Source organism: Salvelinus namaycush, chromosome 18 (genome assembly GCF_016432855.1).
Source record: "Salvelinus namaycush isolate Seneca chromosome 18, SaNama_1.0, whole genome shotgun sequence".
In the NCBI taxonomy this organism is placed as follows: Eukaryota; Metazoa; Chordata; class Actinopteri; order Salmoniformes; family Salmonidae; genus Salvelinus; species Salvelinus namaycush.
The window spans coordinates 36,535,865-36,555,088 of record NC_052324.1 but is presented as its reverse complement, the minus strand read 5'-3'; the positions used below and the strand labels follow the sequence as shown (position 1 = coordinate 36,555,088).

Below are 19,224 nucleotides of genomic sequence, written 5' to 3'. Positions count from 1 at the left end.
TCAGGATGTGGCCCAGAAGTTAATTGACAGCATGCCAGGGCGGATTACAGAGGTCTTGAAAAAGAAGGGTCAACACTGCAAATATTGACTCTTTGCATCAACGTCATGTAATTGTCAATAAAAGCCTTTGACAATTATGAAATGCTTGTAATTATACTTCAGTATTCCACAGTAACATCTGACAAAAATATCTAAAGACACTGAAGCAGAAAACTTTGTGGAAAATAATATTTGTGTCATTCTCAAAACTTTTGGCCACGACTTGTATTCGGTGCATGTGACAAATACAATTTGATTTCATATAAACGCCGAGCAACCGAACTCCAATGGTGACTCTCTTGGCCAACCAAGTCGGGAGGACTCTAAAAATATATTTTTTTGTGAAAACGTAAGTGGACCAGAAAGAAGACAGAAGCATGTGTCATCTGCAACTTTACAGGGGAGCAGTGAATGAGAAGAGGACCAACCACAATGTATCGATAGGCCGAGGGCTTGCTAGGTGGAAGGACCAGTCCCTTGTTGGAGAGGATTCAAGAGGAGAGGATACGAAGGAAGAGTCAATACTACAGTGTGAAAGTTAACAAAACAAATTGGTGGATCAATTCATTCAAGACCTGGTAAGATGATGTTGATGATGATCATGACAAGCCTACCAGTAGAGGTAGCCTACCTACCACTTCATTAAGTGGAACTTAATTTCATTGCTGATTTACTTATTTTTTGCAGAATGAGATAAATTACATTCCCTTCTTTGACGTTGAGTCGCCCTATGAGTTAGCTCTGAATATCTTTCAATATCTCAGATGGACAGAGTTGGGATGATGTGCTCAGGTAAACTAAGATCATGATCAGATCTGTCAGTCGTATAGAACTCAGAGACTACTCTGTTTTCACTTGAAGCATAAGTAGACCTGAACAGACCGTACACTGTTTTGTGCAACCCTAATGTGACGTAGGCCCTAGTAAGTGATGATGACCACTATCCAACATGTCCCCTTTAATGTCCTCTCCAGGTCAGCAAGATGTGTAGTATAAGTACACCGTTCTACTTTGTTGTACCTAGTGATGATCACTCAATATGCTTCCACAGGTGAGCAAGGCGTCGGCCGTCCTGGCGGAGGACGATGTGCTGTCATTTAGGATGTGTCTGAAGGATAGTTATCACCACGGTACCACTGTCTCTGACTCCCCCTGTTGGAAGAACACACTACGAGACTGCAGGAACTCTGAGAACACTGTGCACTCCAACTGGGAGGTAGGGGACAGCTTGGCTTGATAGGGTTGTGTGTGTCTGACTGCTTGGCTATGTGTGTGGCACTTTAACTCAATGCATTTTTTTAGATAACACTTCATCTGAGTTTGCCCTTAAACCTGTGTAACGATACAGTATTAACTTAAACCTGTGTAACTATACAATATTAATTTAAACATGTGTAACTATACAGTATTAATTGTAGTAATAACATTGTAATTGCATAGGGACGCCGATAAACAACATTTCGACTTGCATGTCTTCCTACTCCTAGAATCGTGTTGGCTCAATCAGCTAACTGCAGTACGACCTTTGAGAAGGTGCTGTGTGACGTCAGTTCCTGTGACAGCTATGTTGTTGCCGATGTAAGATATACAGTATATTACCTGTTTTCAGTGTCAGAAGGGGCATGCAGCTGTGTTGATCAGCACATTTCCAGCCCACTGAAGGGAGATCAATAGACATTGAGCTGCTGTTTTGACTCAATAGACATTGAGCTGCTGTTTTGACTCAATAGACATTGAGCTGCTGTTTTGACTCAATAGACATTGAGCTGCTGTTTTGACTCAATAGACATTGAGCTGCTGTTTTGACTCAATAGACATTGAGCTGCTGTTTTGACTCAATAGACATTGAGCTGCTGTTTTGACTCAATAGACATCGAGCTGCTGTTTTGACTCAATAGACATTGAGCTGCTGTTTTGACTCAATAGACATTGAGCTGCTGTTTTGACTCTGTACTAAAAGAGACCACCACTTGTCTTTTAACTCCTTTTTTTTCATGTTCTTTTAATTCAACCTGTTGTGAAAACACAACAGACTTCAGCCTCTATGTTATGTCCCTTACAGCTACGGATTCTCACATGAAGTAAGCTACTTAAATTCGACTGGGCCCGGTGTACAGTAGGATGATAGTGTGACTTGAGCTGCTCAAATGAGTCTGTTAAATGTTGTTTCAGGAGGCTGGGGCCCACAGGTGGTGGTCTGATTAAATTCTCCTCTGGCGCTGGTGAACTCTGGCTGGGTCCCAAAAGGCACTCTATTCCCTACATACAGAGACAGAGGGCTGCCTGCTGCAGCAAATTGTATTCACCCAGAATATCATTTCTTCCCCCTCAGGAGACTGAAAATATTTAGCATAGGCCCTTGGATCCTCAAAAAGTTTTACAGCTACACCATCGAGAGCATCTTTACTGGCTGCATCACTGCTTGGTATGGTAAATGCACCACCCTTGACCACAAGTGCTACAGAGGGTGATGCTGACAGCCTAGCACATCGCTGGGGCCAAGTTCCGTGCCATCCAGCACCTCTATATCAGGCGGTGCCAGAGGAAGGCTCGAAGAATTGCCAAAGACTCCAGCCACAGACTGCTAAATAGTCAATTAATGGTACCCAAACTATCTGCACTGACTCTATCTACGCACACTCAGTGAACTATATATATACACCATATATACAATCACCCACACACACTACATTGACACTCCCACCCAAAACCCAAACCCACACACAGTCACATACAGTACCAGTCAAAAGTTTGGACACACCTACTCATTGAAAGGGTTTTCTTTATTTTTGCTATTTTATACATTGTAGAATAATAGTGAAGACATAAAAACTATGAAATAACACATATGGAATCATGTAGTAACCAAAAAGTGTTAAACAAATATATTTTATATTTGAGATTCTTCAAAGTGGCCACCCTTTGCCATGATGACAGCTTTGCATACTCTTGGTATTCTCTCAACCAGCTTCATGAGGTAGTCACCTGGAATGAATTTCAATTAACAATTGCGCCTTGTTAAACATAATTTGCTGCTGCGCCCCTGTTGTTTATTTTACTCTTATTATTATCTATCCTGATGCCTAGTTACTTTACCCTGCCTTAATGTACATGTCTACCTCAAATACCTCATACACATGCACATTGATCTGGTACTTGTACTCCCTGTATATAGCTTCACATTGATCTGGTACTGGTACTCCCTGTATATAGCTCCACATTGATCTGGTACTGGTACTCCCTGTATATAGCTCCACATTGATCTGGTACTCCCTGTATATAGCTCCACATTGATCTGGTACTCCCTATATATAGCTCCACATTGATCTGGTACTGGTACTCCCTGTATATAGCTCCACATTGATCTGGTACTGGTACTCCCTGTATATAGCTCCACATTGATCTGGTACTGGTACTCCCTGTATATAGCTCCACATTGATCTGCTACTGATACTTCCTGTATAAAGCTCCACATTGATCTGGTACTGATACTTCCTGTATATAGCTCCACATTGATCTGGTACTCCCTGTATATAGCTCCACATTGATCTGGTACTGATACTTCCTGTATATAGCTCCACATTGATCTGGTACTCCCTGTATATATCTCCACATTGATCTGGTACTGGTACTTCCTGTATATAGCTCCACATTGATCTGGTACTGGTACTCCCTGTATATAGCTCCACATTGATCTGGTACTGGTACTCCCTGTATATAGCTCCACATTGATCTGCTACTGATACTTCCTGTATAAAGCTCCACATTGATCTGGTACTGATACTTCCTGTATATAGCTCCACATTGATCTGGTACTCCCTGTATATAGCTCCACATTGATCTGGTACTGATACTCTCTGTATATAGCTCCACATTGATCTGGTACTGGTACTCCCTGTATATAGCTCCACATTGATCTGCTACTGGTACTTCCTGTATATAGCTCCACATTGATCTGGTACTGGTACTCCCTGTATATAGCTCCACATTGATCTGGTACTGGTACTCCCTGTATATAGCTCCACATTGATCTGCTACTGGTACTCCCTGTATATAGCTCCACATTGATCTGCTACTGATACTTCCTGTATAAAGCTCCACATTGATCTGGTACTGATACTTCCTGTATATAGCTCCACATTGATCTGGTACTGATACTTCCTGTATATAGCTCCACATTGATCTGGTACTGATACTCTCTGTATATAGCTCCACATTGATCTGGTACTGATACTTCCTGTATATAGCTCCACATTGATCTGGTACTTGTACTCCCTGTATATAGCTTCACATTGATCTGGTACTGGTACTCCCTGTATATAGCTCCACATTGATCTGGTACTGGTACTCCCTGTATATAGCTCCACATTGATCTGGTACTGGTACTCCCTGTATATAGCTCCACATTGATCTGGTACTCCCTGTATATAGCTCCACATTGATCTGGTACTCCCTATATATAGCTCCACATTGATCTGGTACTGGTACTCCCTGTATATAGCTCCACATTGATCTGGTACTGGTACTCCCTGTATATAGCTCCACATTGATCTGGTACTGGTACTCCCTGTATATAGCTCCACATTGATCTGCTACTGATACTTCCTGTATAAAGCTCCACATTGATCTGGTACTGATACTTCCTGTATATAGCTCCACATTGATCTGGTACTGATACTTCCTGTATATAGCTCCACATTGATCTGGTACTGATACTCTCTGTATATAGCTCCACATTGATCTGGTACTGATACTTCCTGTATATAGCTCCACATTGATCTGGTACTCCCTGTATATAGCTCCACATTGATCTGGTACTGGTACTCCATGTATATAGCTCCACATTGATCTGGTACTGGTACTCCCTATATATAGCTCCACGTTGATCTGCTACTGGTACTCCCTGTATATAGCTCCACATTGATCTGGTACTGGTACTCCCTGTATATAGCTCCACATTGATCTGCTACTGGTACTCCCTGTATATAGCTCCACATTGATCTGGCACTGGTACTCCCTGTATATAGCTCCACATTGATCTGGTACTGGTACTCCCTGTATATAGCTCCACATTGATCTGCTACTGATACTTCCTGTATAAAGCTCCACATTGATCTGGTACTGATACTTCCTGTATATAGCTCCACATTGATCTGGTACTGATACTCTCTGTATATAGCTCCACATTGATCTGGTACTGATACTTCCTGTATATAGCTCCACATTGATCTGGTACTCCCTGTATATAGCTCCACGTTGATCTGGTACTCCCTGTATATAGCTCCACATTGATCTGGTACTGGTACTCCCTATATATAGCTCCACGTTGATCTGCTACTGATACTTCCTGTATATAGCTCCACATTGATCTGGTACTGATACTTCCTGTATATAGCTCCACATTGATCTGGTACTGGTACTCCCTGTATATAGCTCCACATTGATCTGGTACTGGTACTCCCTGTATATAGCTCCACATTGATCTGGTACTCCCTGTATATAGCTCCACATTGATCTGGTACTGGTACTCCCTGTATATAGCTCCACATTGATCTGGTACTCCCTGTATATAGCTCCACATTGATCTGGTACTCCCTGTATATAGCTCCACATTGATCTGGTACTGATACTTCCTGTATATATCTCCACATTGATCTGGTACTGATACTTCCTGTATATAGCTCCACATTGATCTGGTACTGATACTTCCTGTATATATCTCCACATTGATCTGGTACTGATACTTCCTGTATATAGCTCCACATTGATCTGGTACTGGTACTTCCTGTATATAGCTCCACATTGATCTGGTACTGGTACTCCCTGTTCATAGCTCCGTTCTTCTTTATTTTATTCCTTGTGTTACTATTTTATTATTTTGAAACTCTGCATCTTTGGGAAGGGCTCGTAAGCAAGCATTTCACGGTAAAGTCTACACTAGTTGTATTCGGCGTATGTGGACAAATAACATTTGACTTAATTCGATTTGGGTCACTGAATTTTCTAAGATACTATGCATCACTATGAGATCCTTGTATAACCAGGGTTTTTAGCTGACATTTTTTCCCCCGATGGTTTTTCGAGGCAAACTGATCAAATATTTCTCTCACTTTCATACAGTATCTTGTAGATGCACTGAGGAAGCAGAACTGCAGGTTTTGCTCTGATCTTGCCTAAAATTGATACATAAAACTTTTCATGGCTTGGAAGAGGGAAAGGCATGAATTTCTCCTGTTGATTCTTGGCTGAAGGACGATGCACTAATTATGTTGAGTGTTGTTACCTTCCTGACAAACCCTGAGATATCAGATGGAGTGTTTTAGCCTCCTTTCTCCCTCTGTCTGTCTGTCTGTCTGTCTGTCTGTCTGTCTGTCTGTCTGTCTGTCTGTCTGTCTGTCTGTCTGTCTGTCCCATTTCCTCATGCTGGGAGACCGATGCTCAGTGAAGTGGGTGGTGCAGTAGCTAGCTGAAGTGGTATAAGTGATTGTAGCATGTACATTGGGGAGTTGAAGCTAGCTATCTTACCATCTTGTTTGTGCCACAGTGTCATTGGTAGCAAACTAGCTGAACGGGTTTATCTGGCAGCCCTTTGGTGCTACTCTCTGTGGTTATCTCTGTCTGCAGTTCTCTCCAACAGCCCAACCCAGCACCAGTCCTGACCCACATCCAGGTTCCAGCACCGTAAAGGAGCTGTGTCCGTCTGAGGCAGCCCAGGGCAGCTGGTGCTGGGGTGGACCTGGGGTAGCTTGTCTCATGGCTCTTCTCATGCCGACTGTGAGGAACTCAGCTGCCACCTCACTCACTCTGCATGTCTCCAATTGACTAAGCTGCAAATGGGAAACTTGGGAAGCATTTGGTGTTTCTATGCATGTGCACAGAGAGGACTGTCTAAAGCTAGGATGAGCTAGCTATATCTGCTTAGAGCTACTGTAGGCCATAACTGATACCTGCCTGGTCCTCTTGAGCAGTATACATCAATGCTTCGTAAAAAGTGACTGTTTTAGGCTTCTATTCACTATGTCGCGAATCTCTTTAATGTTAATATAATCCCTCGTGTTGTGTAACGTTGTTTTCTGTCCCCCGAGGTACACGTCAGGGGATGTGATACTGTGGGACACCCTCCACTAGGACTCTGCAGCCTCCTTCCTGAGGCCCCCTTCCTACGGTCCAGCCCCCTTGACTGCAGACCTCAGCCCCAGACCTCACATCAGTCACGTCTGGTGTGGCTTCCTATGGCTATGGTGAGTGGGAGTCCTCAACTCTCCAGTCAACTTAATGGCTATTCCACTGGCTAGCCTTTTCTGGGAATTGTACAGAAAACGTTTTGCTTTCACAAGACTTGAAAATAACAGTTTCAGGGTGCGATTAGCAAGACACACATTCCACATTAGCGAGCTAGCTGGGCAAAAGGTTCCACGTGACTCGTGCTGCTGCATCTTGTACTCTGGTCTTGGATCTTGGACCTGCTACTCATGCAAGTCCCGGATTAGTTTCAGCCAGAGTTTGTTTGTGTTTCACACATGATTTGCAGCACAGATCAGGGTTCCAGATCCCTGGGAGGGTCCACACCCTGGCTCTGAGCCTGGAGAGCCCCACCTTAGGTACTGCTGCTGGGCTAGACGTCCGGCTGGACCAGCCTGATGACGGGCTACTGGAGGACCCTCTGCCAGGCCACGCTTCCCAAACCTGTGAGTCTCTCTCTCAATTCAATTTCAATTCAAAGGGCTTTATTGGCATGGGAAACATATGATTACATTGTCTCTCTTTCTCTCTCTCACTCTCTCACTCTTTCTTTCTCTCGGTCTGTCTCTTTCTCTCTCTCTCTCTCTCTCTCTCTCTCTCAGCTTGATCATTTTAAAGAGGATTATGATAGAATCCCCTGATGCAATGATAGGGTGTCTACATTGATCCAGTCTGCTGTTGTGATTTCTCATATTTTAATTCCTCTATCTGTCACAGTCAATCCATTATGTACCATATTAGTTCAGTAGCAGTGCAACTGGACTTTTCATATGTGAGGTACTTTACTGTCACATGGAGTGAGAAGTCTAATCAGCAGGCTGAATAAAGTTCTAACTTTCATAACAGAGGCTCTGGTCACAGGAGGAGTCTATGGTCCTAGTGCCAGGGGCTGGGGGGAGAGGAGTGGACAGTGGCCCCCTGGTGGCCCTCTCTGCTGGGGAGACAGTGTACCTGCTGGCCCCTGAGGACCTGGAGCCCCGGGTGCTCCATACCGTCTACGGCCTCCCAATCACCTGTCTGGACGCCTCAGTGACACACGCTGCCCTGGGGGTCAAGAGCTGTGGCTGGGCCATGAACGATGGAGGCAAGGTAGGTGAATCAACATTGAATTGATTACAGTCTTTTGACAGGGTCGTATTCATTAGGGCATTCATTGAAACATGACAGACAATGAGGGTTTCTAATGAATACGACCCCGGTGTTGTTTTTGATCTACTGTACCTGGAGTTAGGAACAGGGTTACATTAAGGTAGGTATGCCAAAGCTAAGCACTAAGCAAATACTGAAGCCCAAACCATTATTTTTCTGAGTGCTCAACGCATTTGGACGGCTATAAATTGGCCACCCTTTAATGTTTGTTTTTTAATTATATAATTATAGGGCTGAATTGAAACCCGAAGTGAATAGCATCCTTATCGTCACCCCAAACCTGCATTTCTCTGAGTCTGAGTAGCAAAACACCCATCTGAGTCTGAGTAGCAATGCACTAATCTGAGTCTGAGTAGCAATGCACTAATCTGAGTCTGAGTAGCAATGCACTAATCTGAGTCTGAGTAGCAATGCACTAATCTGAGTCTGAGTAGCAATGCACTAATCTGAGTCTGAGTAGCAATGCACTAATCTGAGTCTGAGTAGCAATGCACTAATCTGAGTCTGAATAGCAATGCACTAATCTGAGTCTGAGTAGCAATGCACTAATCTGAATCTGAGTAGCAATGCACTAATCTGAGTCTGAGTAGCAATGCACTAATCTGAGTCTGAGTAGCAATGCACTAATCTGAGTCTGAGTAGCAATGCACTAATCTGAGTCTGAGTAGCAATGCACTAATCTGAGTCTGAGTAGCAATGCACTAATCTGAGTCTGAGTAGCAATGCACTAATCTGAGTCTGAGTAGCAATGCACTAATTTGAGTCTGAGTAGCAATGCACTAATCTGAGTCTGAGTAGCAATGCACTAATCTGAGTCTGAGTAGCAATGCACTAATCTGAGTCTGAGTAGCAATGCACTAATCTGAGTCTGAGTAGCAATGCACTAATCTGAGTCTGAATAGCAATGCACTAATCTGAGTCTGAGTAGCAATGCACTAATCTGAATCTGAGTAGCAATGCACTAATCTGAGTCTGAGTAGCAATGCACTAATCTGGGTCTGAGTAGCAAAACACCAATCTGAGTCTGAGTAGCAATGCACTAATCTGAGTCTGAGTAGCAATGCACTAATCTGAGTCTGAGTAGCAATGCACTAATCTGAGTCTGAGTAGCAATACACTAATCTGAGTCTGAGTAGCAATACACTAATCTGAGTGTGAGTCTGAGTAGCAATATACCCATCTGAGTCTATTAACAGTCTCTGGAACCCCAACAGGGAGGTGCACCCCAGTCTGGGGAATCTGAGACAGAAATGGGGCCAGTCGCTGGGGATTGTGGGTATAGAAATAGCTGAACTACTCCTACTGGGCCGTGTTCCTAATTACTGTAGTATTTAGTTTACTCTTTACTCTTGATCCACACACACATGCACACGCACACATACACCCACTGAACATGTTGAGTCTATTTCCCAATGTATCTGCTATTTGTATATACTGTATTATTGTGGTGTATCTAAGGGCCCTGCTCCTAACTGAGGCTGGTACCTTCATTTAGCCCTCTGCTAATTACATGAGACTGATTTCACAAGGCTTTTTCTTCGAGCAAAACGCAACAGTGAAGGTACAATGCTGCGTACAGAGCCCTCCACACACAGTACTACAATACGTTGAGTTCCCCACAGCTGTGAAGCGAGCTGTAGCCTATTGTGTGTTTGTGTTAATGAGTCTGTTGTTAAAGAATGGGAAACAATGTTGTGTATGTTATTGTGAATTTTCCAGTACATATCTGGCAATTATTTATTTCAGAAGTTGTCTGCAAAACAGTATGTGCTCTAGGTCATTGGACACCATTAGATATGCACCTGTCGGTTATTCTTCTAACTGTTATGGCCAACTATGGTTACACCTCCTGGGTCCTTTCCAGAACATGGGTGTCCCTTTCAGAAGAGTTAGCAAGATGACATGTATTGGTTATTCCTGTAGAGTGCCAAGGTCTGTTGCTATGGTCCTACATGCATTATACTATTTCTGTGACTACATGTTCCATGTCCTAATATCAAGGCAATATGATAACGGTGGCTAAATGCCAGAGGTGATGAGCCATTAAGAGGAGTTAGTATGAGTATAACGTAAGAAAGACAAATGTATAACACGTGTGTGCCAAGACTGGAAGGAGTTGTATTCATGAACCAGCTCGGCTTTTATGATGAAGTAATAAAAAGTCTATTTGAACTCACATGCTCCGGTATTTGTGAAATATGATTGACCAAATATTTCCACGACAATGTTTGCTACAGCTTTTGTTGTTGCCTAAAATTAATTTGTAGAATATTATACTGTACAGTGCATTCGGAAAGTATACAGACCCCTTGACTTTTTCCACATTTTGTTACGTTACAGCCTTATTCTAAAATTGATTAAATTGTTTTTTCCCCCCTCATCAATCTATACACAATACCCCATAATGACAAAGCAAAAACAGGTTTTTAAAAATGTTTGCTAATTTATAAAAAATGTAAAACTGAAATATCACATTTATGTAAGTATTCAGAACCAGAGCGTCGCTGCACAGCTATTTTCAGGTCTCTCCAGAGATCTTCCATCAGGTTCAAGTCCGGGCTCAGACACTTGTCCCGAAGGCACTCCTGCGTTGTCTTGGCTGTGTGCATAGGGTTGTTGTCCTGTACGAAGGTGAACCTTCACCCCAGTCTGAGGTCCGGAGCGCTCTGGAGCACATTTTTATCAAGGATCTCTCTGTACTTAGCTCAGTTCATCTTTCCCTCGATCCTGACTAGTCTCTCAGTCCCTGCCTGGTTTCCTCCAGACGTGACGCTTGGCATTCAGGCCAAAGAGTTTAATCTTGGTTTCATCAGACCAGAGAATCTTGTTTCTCATGGTCTGAGAGTCCTTTAAGTGTCTTTTGGCAAACTTCAAGCGGGCTGTTATGTGCCTTTTACTGAGGAGTGACTTCCGTCTGGACTCTCGACCATAAATGCCTGATTGGTGGATTGCTGCAGAGATGGTTGTCCTTCTGGATGGTTCTCCCATCTCCACAGAGGAACTCTGGAGCTCTGTCAGAGTGATCATTAGGTTCTTGGTCACCTCCCGATTTCTCAGTTTGGCGATGATGGTTCCAAACTTCTTCCATTTAAGAATGATGGAGGCCACTGTGTTCTTGGGTACCTTCAAGGCAGCAAACATTTTGCGGTGGACATTTTTTGGTACCCTTCCCCAGATCTGTGCCTTGACACAATACTGTCTCGGAGCTCTACGGACAATTCCTTCGACCTTATGGCTTGGTTTTTGCTCTGACGTGCACTGTCAACTGTGAGACCTTATATAGACAGGTGTGTGCCTTTCCAAATCATGTCAAATGAATTGAATTTACCACCGGTGGATTGCAATCAAATTGTGGAAACATCTCTATGATGATCAATGGAAACAGGATGCACCTGAGCTCCAATTTAAGGATCCAATTTGGGCTTTAGTTGTAAATCGGTGTCATGCATTTCAGTGTGTTTCAAGATAAATATTTGCAAGATGTAGTTTTGTGACAAAAACCCTGTTTGAAAAACCCACTTAGTTAAACACCTTCGTCTGTCTCTCTCTAAAAGTTGAATGTTTTGTTAGGCACAGATGCTGGTACTTAAGTAATTAGTCGAGTGACTAGGGACCGGACCTAAATGGAGCCTCTCTCTGTTGGTTAGACATTTCTTTGGCAGAGCTATCCCACTGACATCATTACAATGTTCTCATTCCTGATGATGTTATATTATCACTAAAGCGCCACATATTGGGCCGAGGAGAACATTTGAGGGATAACTTTGCTGCAGTGCTTCCTCTCAAGGTTACAGCTAAAGGATTTTTTTTAAATCTTGTAAAATCAAGAGAGATGTCATATACAATGGCAAGAAAAAGTATGTGAACCCTTTGGAAATACCTGGATCTGATCTAGGTCACAACAATAGACAAACACAGTCTGCTTAAACTAATAACACACAAACAATTATATGTTTTCATGTCTTTATTGAACACACCGTGTAAACATTCACAGTGCATGTTGGAAAAAGTATGTGAACCCTTGGATTTAATAACTGGTTGACCCTCACTTTGGCAGCAATAACCTCAACGTTTTCTGTAGTTGTGGATCAGACCTGCACAACTGTCAGGAGGAATTTTGGACCATTCCTCTTTACAAAACTGTTTCAGTTCAGCAATATTCTTGGGATGTCTGGTGTGAACCGCTCTCTTGGGGTCATGCCACAGCATCTCAATCGGGTTGGGCCACTCCAGAAAGGCGTATTTTCTTCTGTTGAAGCCATTCTGTTGTTGATTTACTTCTGTGTTTTGGGTCGTTGTCCTGTTGCATCACCCAACTTCTGTTGAGCTTCATTTGGCGGACAGATATTCCTCATATTCTCTTGCAAAATGTCTTGATAAACTTGGGAATTCATTTTTCCATCGATGATAGCAAGCTGTCCAGGCCCTGAGGCAGCAAAGCATCCCCAAACCATGATGCTCACTCGACCATACTTTACAGTTGGGATGAGGTTTTGATGTTGGTGTGCTGTACCTTTTTTCATCACACAAAGTGTTCTGTGTTCTTTCCAAACAACTCAACTGTAGTTTCATCTGTCCACAGAATATTATGCCAGTAGCGCTGTGGAACATCCATGTGCACTTTTGCAAACTTCAGACGTGCAGCAATGTTTTTTGTTGGTGTCGTGGTAATTTCCTGTATTACTAAATGAGGAGAGTTTACAAACCACACACAAGTCAGAGTTATATTTTAAACTCCATCTTTAATTATATGAGCTTCACCATAGCCCTTTGACTCTCAGATCAATTCAGTGTCTATAAATGAATTCTCTGAGAGTGCTTACAAAAGAATACTTAGTATCTTTTATAGCCAAGATACACCCCTCTCAACTCACATGACGAACCACAGATCTTAGGAACTTCACAAAGGGCCTTTTACTTGAGAGAGGAGTATCCCATAGCCAGATAGCATTAGCTATGAATTATCGTTCAGTTTGGTCTCTTAGACGAGATTCTACTTCTCGTTCTTGGTACTTCCTAGTACCAAAATGTTACCTCATCCAATGGCATATATCAATTGTCAATTCTAGATAGCCCCATCTCAAATACCTTCCCTCCTGGACAAGCTCACGGAGGGGAGTGAGCCTCTAGGTCATATACTAGGTCAAGATTCATGGAACATCAGAGGGGTAATACAATGGTTCCAGACACTGCCATACTCCTCCCCCCAATGGGAAAAGGAGGGAATGACTGGAGTACAGACATAGTGGAGCCCTTCACATGGTTTCACAGATATATTATATATCCCTTTCTGATATTCTGCCTATTACCAGACATGTAAAAGACAAGCCTGACCTCTCCCCTCTCTGGGCCCCAAGTGACTTTTCCCTAGAGGAGAAAGGAAAATGCAACTGCCAACAGTATAGTCCAAAAGAAGACATTCTAATGACAAGTATAAGGTAAATAAAACATCTTATTTATCTATGTTACCTAACTAATTCTGATTAAGCTACGACATTGGACAGCAATATCTTCTTCCGTGGTGTCCTCTCATGAACACCATTCTTGTTTAGTGTTTTACATATCGAAAAGATGTTAGCATGTTCCAGAGATTTCTGTAAGTCTTTAGCTGACACTAGGATTCTTCTTAACCTTATTGAGCATTCTGCGCTGTGCTCTTGCAGTCATCTTTGCAGGACGTCCACTCCTAGGGAGAGTAGCAACAGTGCTGAACTTTCTCCATTTATAGACAATTTGTCTTACTGTGGACTGATGAACATCAATGCTTTTAGAGATACTTTTGTAACCCTTTCTAGCTTAATGCAAGTCAACAATTCTTAATCTTAGGTCTTCTGAGATCTCTTTTGTTTGAGGCATGGTTCACATCAGGCAATGCTTCTTGTGAATAGCAAACTCAAATTTTGTGAATGTTTTTTACAGGGCAAGGCAGGTCTAACCAACATCTCTAATCTCATCTAAGTGATTGGACTCCAGGTCAGCTGACTCCTGACTCCAACTAACTTTTGGAGAAGTCATTAGCCGTGGGGTTCACATACTTTTTCCAACCTACACTGTGAATGTTTAAATGATGTATTCAATATAGACAAGACAAATATAATAATTTGTGTGTTATTAGTTTAAGCACACTATGTTTATCTATTGTTGTGACTTAGATGAAGATCAGATAACATTTGATGACCAATTTCTGCAGAAATCCAGGTAATTCCAAAGGTTTCACATACTTTTTCCTGCCACTGTAGCCTACCAGCTCCACAGGTCTTCAATCTGACTAGGCATACATGTTGATGTCTCACGTCCTGTCCAAAATACTGCCGCTTAGGCCTCTTTTTTCCATATGAATTATTCTAAGACAACACTACTGATTGGATAATATTTGATATGGTAGTGATCATGAATTAAATCGAGCATTGAGTTTTCGTTTGTTTCATCTCTCCACTATAGACCTAGCTAGCTCATCTTCTCTGAATTATGCCAATTCATGATTAGCACGTTTTCGCTTCACTAATTAAACTGAAGAATTACAGCTTTTAATCAGATTTAACAAGTCTATCGGTTTCATAGTGTTTCTGACAGCATGTTCCTTCTGCGAAGTGGGAAGTAAGAATTGCCAACATACTCTGAGGCAGAATGTGTTATGTGTTATTTCATGAGAAGACATATGCCTAATTAAAAGCTGTGAAAAGAATGGAGGTGGCATCCAGACGTTTTCTCTTCACACCGAGGAGTTGAGGCATCACTAGGACTTGTTGCTTTTCCAGCTACATGTTTTAGAGGTATTATGACATGAATGGTCTCTGCCTGCCTGCCTGCCTGCCTGCCTGCCTGCCTGCCTGCCTGCCTGCCTGCCTGCCTGCCTGCCTGCCTGCCTGCCTGCCTGCCTGCCTGCCTGCCTGCCTGCCTGCCTGCCTGCCTGCCTGCCTGCCTGCCTGCCTGCCTGCCTGCCTGCCTGCCTGCCTGCCTGCCTGCCTGCCTGCCTGCCTGCCTGCCTGCCTGCTCGCTCGCTCGCTCGCTCGCTCGCTCATGTGTACGGTATGTTGCTAAGTGTCTACATGTCTCGTGTATTTGTCTGTCTTATTCATGTCTTTGTCTATTGGCCTGTCTGTCTGGTGTCTGTGAGAGTCGTCCAGAGTCAGCTAAACGGTCAGTCTCCCTCTCCTCTGGACCTGCACCCTCCTACCCTTCCCCAGCCCAATTCCTCCCTTCCCTCTCTCCCCTCCCCAGCCAGTGGACTTGGGGGTCTAGACATCTGCTCAGTGCTCCTGTTACCCTGTACCCTGTACCCGCTGCCTCCATAGGTTACACACAACACATCCATGACATAGATTTGTTCAGTGAAAAGTGTGGCATGTTCCATTAGGATCCTTTCGTCGTTTAGGATCAATGGTCTGGATTAACTTCTGACAGTTGCTTTGAATGTGTGTCTTCAAACTCTGTGAGCTTGATATACTGTATTCATGCCAATGTTTGTTCACATTGGATCTATAAGTTAGTTCTACTTGTTTTTAAATGCATTAACCTACCTGACATCTGAAAGTCAAGTGTAAAAACAATGCAACATGAACTCAACTGACTGCATCATTTGACAATCATTTAGGGACATTCATCTTCATTTACTTAACAAAGGAACTCGTGAAGGGAGCGATTTAGGACAAATTATAGATGTATCATTTTATTTTTGTTCTAACTATCCCTCCAGGAATCCAGCAGCCACATTAACACGATGACGCTGCTGTAGCCAAAGCCACGAGGCCTTTCATCAAAGCATGCTGAGGTGCTCCCTAAACTGTTTCCATATTAGCGTCAAACTGCCTCTATACTCCCTTTCGCTGACAGCTCCTCCACATAATAGCTGGTTTGGGCTGCTTTTTAATCAAATCCCTTCCCCCCAAAACTGAGATGATTCATCGAAAAAAAGACAAGCAGACAGCCCCCTCTCATCCACTCCTGTCTCCTTCCCTCTCCTCTCCCCTCTCCTTCTCTCTCATCTCCCCTCTCTCCTCTCCTTCCCTCTCCTCTCTTCTCTATCCTCTCCACTCTCCTCTCCTCTCTTTCCATCTCCTCTCCCTCTCCTTCCCTCTCCCCTCTCCTTCCCTCTCCTCTCTCCTTCCTCTCATCCCCCCTCTGCTCTCTCCCTCCCTCTCCTCTCCTCCCCGCTCCCCTCTCCTTCCCTCTCTCCTCTCCTTCCCTCTCCTCTCTTCTCTATCCTCTCCACTCTCCTCTCCTCTCTTTCCATCTCCTCTCCCTCTCCTTCCCTCTCCCCTCTCCTTCCTCTCATCCCCCCTCTGCTCTCTCCCTCCATCTCCTCTCCTCCCCGCTCCCCTCTCCTTCCCTCTCCCCTCTGCTTCCCTCTCCCCTCCTTCCCTTTCCTCTCCTTCCCTCTCCCCTCTCTTCTCCTTCCCCCTCTCCTCTCCTTTCCTCCTAGGCCCCTTCCCGAATCCCATCAAGCTGTCATTTTAAAGTCCTGTGTTTGTGTGTGTGTTTGTGTGTGTGTTTGTGTGTGTGAGAGTGTATCCTGTGTATGTCCTGTGTGTGATTTTGGCTTGCTCCGCTTGGGGCTAGCTCACATTAAGGCTGCCTGGCCCAAATAGGAGACACAAAACAATTGGCATCTTCTCAAGCCTTACATCATGCTGCTTGCTCCCTCTCTCTCTCTCTCTCTCTCTCTCTCCTACACACTGTGTCTCTCTTCTCTTCCCCCCCTCTTCTCTTTTCTCTCATCCTTTGTTTAATGTCTTTATCTATCATTCCCCATTCTGTCTGAAGGTTGGCTAGTTTGTTTAGTGTTGTTTTGAAAAGAGAACCGCTCCAGCCACTAATTGACCAATTATAACACAGCCAGATTACATCATTTAAATAACATTTTAAAAGGCTTTTGTTATGGAGCTGGAGGGAACACAATTAATCATTCTCTTTGAATTAATATTGATATGCTTGTGGGTCAATGTCTTTCCTATCATATTCAAACCTTTTTGTTATTTAAGCTTTACAATACTGTATTCATAGCCCATTTTGCCAAGAAAATGTAGTGTTTATAATTACTGACAACCATTTTATTTAATTTAGATTCTGTTAATGTCGCTCCCTTAACAGCACAGAGATGAATTCCTGTGTAAAAGCGTAGGCAATGGAAAGTGTTGTGATGAGTCTCAGAGCTCAGACAGACAGAGACGGTGTGTGTGAGAGAAGAAAGTTGTGAGGATCAACGTCTGTCTTCACTGCTTCATGTCTCATGCTGCTGCTAGATGTAGAGTACACCATGAGGACGTTTTACACTCTGCTCAATCTGCTCAAATCCAGGTGTTATCTAACTCATGCTGCAGTGTCTGTAGCAACAGTATCCATTGCCAAATAAGTCTGTTTCTATGTGTTACCTCTGTTTATATTCTGGTGCAGAATAATTTTTAGTAGCCAGTGAAGGAGTCTAACCCTCTGTGTAGTATTGTGTACAGATCCAGATATACAGTCTATAGACAGGCCAGTCTGAGGTGTCTCTGGGAAACTCAGCAGGAGACTTCTCCTGTGTCAACCTAAGAGACAGCCCCCCTCACCTGATGGTGTGAGGAAACAAAGACAGGAGGTATGGGACCCAATGTGTCATTACACCTGCTGAGTGTACACACACACACAGACATACATACACACACACTGGCACATTATTTTGCCTGTCAGATTTTAGCACCACAGTAGTACCAGATTAGATCCAGTGGCTCCCTTGGGTACACCTGCTGGGCTCTAGTCAGAAACAAACCCGTTTATTACAACACAATATTCCTCAACACACAATCACAGCTGATGAGAGAGAGAGAGAGAGAGAGAGAGAGAGAGATCAACTAAATGTATTGAAAGTAGTCTACAAAGTAGTCTATGCATACCTGGCAGAATGATATCATGATTATTTGCATCAATCCAGTGGGTAGTTGTTTTGCAAACTATACTAGCACACGTGCTACAAAAACACAGCTAAACAACAGCCTCTTGCTGGAATTAAAGGATAACTACACCCAAAAATCCTAGACCTCAAAAGTGCTCTCCTGGTGTGTTTTAAGCATTATTGTGGACTTACAACCAATATAGTTGTTTTTCTATAATAAACAAAATCAGATTTTGAGAGCGAATACCTGAAAAAACAGGAGAAAACGGAAACCTGGAAAAACTAAACAGAGAAAACCTAAATGAAATCAGGCAGAAAAGAGGGAGCTACGTGGATCAGCAGAGTGTTATAGCCTGGGGGTATTTGTGAGGGAGACAACGGGAGACAGATGCTGGCAGCCTTCACACTGCAGTCCTGTGGCCTCGCCATTCAGCCGCTAAAACACACACACACACACACACACGCGCACTGCATCTGCAACCTGGCTCTCAGAATGGGGGAAAGAAAGACAGAAAAGGAGCCAATTTCATTTGCACTTGTCCCTGACAGCGGTGCAGGAGTTGGCAGGTAAAATAAATAAAAAAGTTTTGGGCAGAATCCTTACCAATCAAACTCCTGCCATGACTTTCCTACCAAATTCATCAGGCAATAAGTAGACAGACTAATGCAGACAAAGCCCAGACAACTCTATGTCTCGTTGTGAATAGCCAGTCTTTTAAAGGTGGAACCCCCAGCTCACCTGCAACAACAGCCAAAGTAGAAGACTTAACTTTGTCCCTCCGCCTTATGTAGTCTTGTATGTAGTCAGTCTCTGATGTAGTAGTCTTGTATGTAGTCAGTCTCTCTGATGTAGTAGTCTTGTATGTAGTCAGTCTCTGATGTAGTAGTGTTGTATGTAGTCAGTCTCTCTGATGTAGTAGTGT

At 43.3% G+C, this 19,224-nt stretch overlaps 1 pseudogene; it reads left to right on the top strand.

The window, feature by feature from the left end:
* The first annotated feature begins 326 nt into the window (after positions 1-326).
* On the top strand, positions 327-18,504 carry LOC120062936 (annotated as a pseudogene).
* The last annotated feature ends 720 nt before the right edge of the window (positions 18,505-19,224 follow it).